Source organism: Micromys minutus (genome assembly GCF_963924665.1).
Source record: "Micromys minutus genome assembly, chromosome: 33".
NCBI classification, from domain to species: Eukaryota; Metazoa; Chordata; class Mammalia; order Rodentia; family Muridae; genus Micromys; species Micromys minutus.
In genome coordinates, this window is record NC_137968.1 from 5941055 (window position 1) to 5947054 (window position 6000).

Consider the following 6000-nt stretch of genomic DNA (forward strand, 5'->3'; position numbering starts at 1 on the left):
CTCAGCAGAGCTGGTTTTATTCTGTCAGGCAAGTGATTGAGTACAAAGGAGCTTGCAGGCAAATGGAGAGATAAACCAGTACACACACAGCATCCATTCATGCAAAAGTATTGACTGTGGAGGGAGTGTTCGGTGAACAGATGTAAAGGCCTCAGTGGATATGCACACAGATGATACACTAGAACCTTTAGGAAGAGTTAGAGAAGGCGTCACAGGGTAAAAGGTCTATTAATGAACTGGATGGGACATTGTCACCATGAACACAGGAGATGTAAACACATTTTAACCCCAGCAATATCAACTGGAGGCAAGAGATCTTAAAGCAGTTTGATGTTGAGGGTGTGTGTGTGTGTGTGTGTGTGTGTGTGTGTGTGTGTGTATGAGTGTTTATATGTGTGCATGGGGGTGTGTATATATGACTGTGTATGTGCATGTGTGTGTATGAGTATGTATATGTATCTGAGTGTATGTGTGTATGTGCTTGTATGTGTGTCTCTGTGTGTACTAATCATAGAAGATCAGAATTGACATGCAATTTAGGATTGTTTTCTTCAGTATCGTGCAAATGCCTGAGGACCTTGTAAGACTTGAATGAAGAAATCCTGCTCTGTCTGTGACAAGGCCTTGCACATGGGGCAGTAGTGAAGAGACAGACAGAAAGATGGCTGTGCAGCAATTACAGGAGTGTGTGTGTGTGTATGAGTGTGTATGTGTGGGTTATGTATGTGTATAAGTGTATATGAGTGTGTTTGTATATGTGTGTGAATGTGTGTGTATGTGTGTGTGTGCATGTGTGTGAGTGTGTGTGTGTATGGGTGTGTACAGCAGTGGTGGTATGAACACGATCTAAAGAACAGAAAATCTAAGGTAAGAGACAAAGGGAGGGAAGAAGGTTGGATCTAAAACTACAAGAAGAGAACGGAAGGAAATGCAGAAGGAGGCCAGAGAGAAGAAGGGGGTGGTGTCAGGGACGCACACTGCACACACCTGAGGAAGTGACAGAGAGACTCATTGTGACTTACAACTAATATAATATAATAAAAATTTAAGATAGTTGTATCAAGGAGAGAATTCACGTCTCCTCATGTCTAGGCTGAGCGAATATCTGTCTGTCCTTTCTCCGCACCCCTGACGGGGAATACAGACAGCACTGGAGGAGGAGGAGAGGCAGAAATGCGGAGTATCACTTTGTGCCAGCACACTCGGGGCGGGAGGCTGTCCAGGGAGCAGCTCGGGCACCAGATCACAGAGAAACAAAGCTGGCTCCCAGTTGAAAATGTCAGACAGCGTTGTGGCATCTGAAGGGCGTGGCTTTTCCCTAAGGAAATACAGACACCAGGGCATTTCGGGGGCACTGGGTATTACAGAAAGGGGCAGCCAAACAACGGGCGAGTGGCCAGTTTGTAATAAAAAAAAATAGTGTAGTGGGATAGCGTGGGACCGTAGAAACCCAGCAAGGAGAATTTTTGAGAAGAGAGAAGTAAATGGAATCACCCTCGGAGAGCTCAGATAAAAAGGGAAGGACGGAACCAACAACTCTTAACAAGAAAATCTGACATGGTGTCTATCCAAAAGCTACGGCCTTTAATTCATAGCGGAATGGGATTCTGGGTGATCTGTGTATCATTTCTCTTTTGTCGGGATCTCTCTCCCTCTCCCTCCCTTCCCTCTCGGGTTACAGCATCTTGTCCATTTTGAGTGAAACGTCTCTATTTTTAAATTGGGGGATGGACCCTCGATAAAAAAATAATTGAAGTATGTAAACTCTCTCTCCCGCCCCAGTCCTGCCCCGAGCCTTGGTTACGTCCTCTGCTCTGATATGCAGGAGTGTAGCCTCTGATAGGCTTTCGTTTTTTCTCCTTCAACTTTCCTTCCTCAGCATTGACTCCCGGGGGGGGGGGAAGAATCTTCAGAGTGGATCCATATTGGAACCAGCTCACCAAGGAACGGGTGCATAGGAGACGGTTCAGGAAGGAACTTAAACCCGCGTGGACGATCGTGGGATCATGGAAAGCTTCCCCGCAGCCCCCCGGAGATGGTCTCATACCACGAAGCAGAACCACCTTGCCTGGGGAAGAAGTTAAGTCAACGCGAAGATGTGGATGTCTGCACCCCCCCCCTCCCTACCGCTACCTACCTTTGGAAGACTTAAAGGTCACAAACATTTACTATATTGGTAATGTTCTTTTTGGAAAGTGTATTTTTGGCAGATTTTAATGTACTTAGTTGCTAACACAATAGCCAACGGACACATATCCTCTATCTTGTTTAATGCCAATTATTCCGACACGATTTTGCTCGGAGCTGTTGGAATACCTTCAAGTGTGGCTCAGGACGGACAAGTTGATCTCCATCCGGGCTGTCTACCTCCATGCCTACTGAATCAGCTGTTCCCTATTAAATTTTTAAGCAATATTAATGGCCGACTTTTCTGCAGCCAAGTGGTTTGATTATGCCTTTGATTTAATTCAGCTTAGGAAAAGGAAAACAATCTCATTAATCATTTTTTGAAGATCCAGTTTATGGATGCGGCATAGATCTGCTGCTTCCTAAAATGCTCTCTGCTTCAGTGCTTCAGTTCTCTGATTTAAACAGAAAGACTAGCTCACTGGCAAAAAAAAAAAAAATCTCCCCCCCCAAAAAATCTCTCCCCCCAAAAAGTTATGAACTACAGTTTGAAAAGCAAAAGTAAAAAAAAAAAAAAAAAAAGGGCTAGAGGGATGGCTCAGTGGTTAGAGCACTGACAGCTCTTCCAGAGGTCCTGAGTTCAATTCCCAGCAACCACAATGGTGGCTCACTACCATCTGTAATGGGATCCGATGCCCTTTCTTCTGGTGTGTCTGAAGACAGCAACAGTGTACTCACATACATAAAATATTTCTTAAAAAACATATTTAAAAGAAAAAAGAAACCCTGTCTCAAAATGAAACAAAACTGATTTATCAAAAAAAAAAAAAAAAAAAAGCAAAAGTAAACAACAAGAGGATTTGTCTATTCTAATAGTTAATTGGAAAACATTAATTTTTGCTCACTGTATCATTTATAATGTGTCATGCTTCATGAATATGTTTTGTATCTCATGTAAATTAGTTCTGCTCATAATCTATTTATTTACATATAAGCCTCAGGGAGCAAGGTTCCTAATAAATGCATTGTGAAAAACAGATACTTTCATCAAAAGAGAGGAGGAGGAAGTACATCAGTCCAAAGATATCCTAATGGCAGAGACCCACAACCAGAGGCCTGCTTGGGTCCTGGCCAAAGACCTCAGTGACAAGAGGTTCTTGAGAGACAGGAAGCCATCAGTTAGCAAAGCTGTCCTTTTAAGTTCATGTACGGTTTGATAAATGCAGAAGACAAGTCTCCTAAGTGGACTGGAAAAGTGAGATGGACGGATAATATAACCATGGTATTTGAAGGAAAGTCCTCCTCCAAGAAGTCAAAACATTACTCCAGAGGCACTATGGCAAACTTAGCAGAAAAGACCTCGGCACAGAGATGGTGGCATCGAAATGATCTACTCCAGGCCTGGTATGATTTCATCTCCACCGGGGCTCTGTCAAGGCCCATTAAGTAGAAGTGGCATTTATAGAATCATAAGACTGTCAGAGCAGAAAGGGTCACCCATAGTCTAACCTCCTAATTTTACGTGGGACAAAAACCCATTTATACAAGCTAACAGCACTGTATGGATTCTGGCACAAGGACAGGTATTCTGAGAGGAATGGACCCCTGGACTAGACCTACAGGTGCCAGTGGAGATGGTGTACTTTGCCTGGCTTCATAGAAAAAACATGGCTCATAGTGGGCTGATGGGGCAGGAGTAGTTATCAAAGGAGGTACTGGTAACAAAAAGCTGGTAGAAGTGAATTCCGAGAAAGAAATGGTTGAGTGTCTTCTCTCTGGTGACAGATATTCTGTCTCTAGAAAGAATGGAACTCTAACAAAAGCCAAACAGACTTGTTAGTTCCAGGTGCTTGTTGGGTACAAACTAGATACACAATGCTAAGTTGCAATGAATGTTTGAGGCAGATATTGCAGTGCCGGGAGGAATGGACACTATTGTAGCCCAGCACAGAGTCAGAGTTGTTGGAGGCAAAACAACTAAAACATAGTCTGCTTGGCTACAACGCTTGTGTCCCTCTGAAGGGAAGGGTTTTCCTGAGAAATTCCAGTCTGTGAAACCTCACAGGTTTTCTCTGTGATGACAAGAGGGCTTCATGTCCCATGAAGACACAGGAAAGTCACTTCTAGCATTCTAGACTCAACTTGCTATAAAAACAGCTCTGTGCACTACTTGAGGTGTTATCATAAAAATTGTACAGAAAAAAAAAGCTTATAATAACGTATTTCTCAAAGTTATGGACCTTGGAAGCTCAATACCAATTGGCTATCGGATTCAGTGCTTTCTGAAATTGAAGACAGTTGTTTTAATTCTGGAATCTCTTATGCTATAGGGTAAGAGTGATCTCTGAGGCCCCTTCTTTTGTATAATGAAATTGCCTCTCTTATTAATTACTTTTCTCATTCCTGTAAGAAAAACAGTGTAAGGAACAAAGGGGTTCTTTTGGCTTACAGTTTGAGCATACAGTCCATTGCTGTGGGGAATCCTGAACACAAGTCAGTCTGTCTGTTACAGTGTATCCACAGCCACAAGATAGTCAGTCTGTCTGTTACATTGTATCCATAGTCAGGAAGCTAGAACTAGAAGTCTGTCTGTTACAGTGTATCCACAGCCAGGAAGATAGTCAGTCTGTCAGTTACATTGTATCCACACCCAGGAAGCTAGAAGTCAGTCTGTCTGTCACAGTGTATCCACTGTCAGGAAGCTGGGAGGTGAAAGCTGAAGTTCAGCTCTTAATTCAGTCTGGGACCCCCTACCCAACCTATGGAATGGTGGTAGGTACATCTTCCTACTATCTTCCTACTTCAATTAATGTAATCAGAAACTTCCTCATAGATACGCCCAGAGATTGGTCTCATAGGTGGTTCCAGATCCTGTCAAGTTGATAGCCAATATTAACCATTCATCCCCCAAAGGCGCCACCTTCAGATAGAATCACATGAACATCAGTATGATTTTGAGAACACAGAGATATTTTATCTGTAGCAATAGCTGAACAGAGTCTGGGGACTTCTTAGCATCTCTTCAACATCACTCCATTATCTACATAGGGATAGGGAAAGAACTAGAAGAGCACTTGTCCTTTCTTTCCATATTAGTGAGACTCATGTTCTCAAGAGTTCGCACGTGCTGCAATATATGACTAAAATAAGAGAACTGAATTCTGGATCTTAGCATCATTTCTGGAAAGGAAAGAAAAGTAAAGAATACTATCAGAGTGTACCACAATTTTTTTTAAACGAGTGGTATAATTTGGGAATTAATACCAATCAATCTGGCACGTGGCAAAACCACTGGAAGCACCTCTGTCGTGATGGCTAATGTGATGTGATGCATGTTGCTGCTGGTAAGCTTGACCAGATTACTGTGCCCGTGTGCTTGACTGAAGGCCAGACCAGTATAGATATTCTCTGTCTGTCTGTGTGTCTGTCTGTCTCTGTGTGTCTATGTGCTTGTCGCTCTATATCTCTGTGTATGTATGTATGTATACACACATACATGAAATTAACCCTTCAAGGAGGAGACTCTGAGGGAAGCTGAAAAAGTAGACCTTCATAACGGGATGAGCCTTGTCCTAGAAAGGGTACCTAAGTCGTGCAGCTACAAAACCCTGCTTGACTTTGCATCCTTCTGCCTTGTGGGATTTGTAAGTGGGACGGCAAAAGCCTACATTTCCAGGTTGCTGATCTGTCCTACAAGTTTTAGACTTGCTAGACCTATACTAATAACCCCAAGAGATAAATCCTTAAAGTTAATTGCTGTTATCTATTAAGTCTATTATAGCTAGTATCTATCTATCATCTATCTATCTATCTATCTATCTATCTATCTATCTATCTATCTATCTATCATCTATCCATCATCATTTATCTATC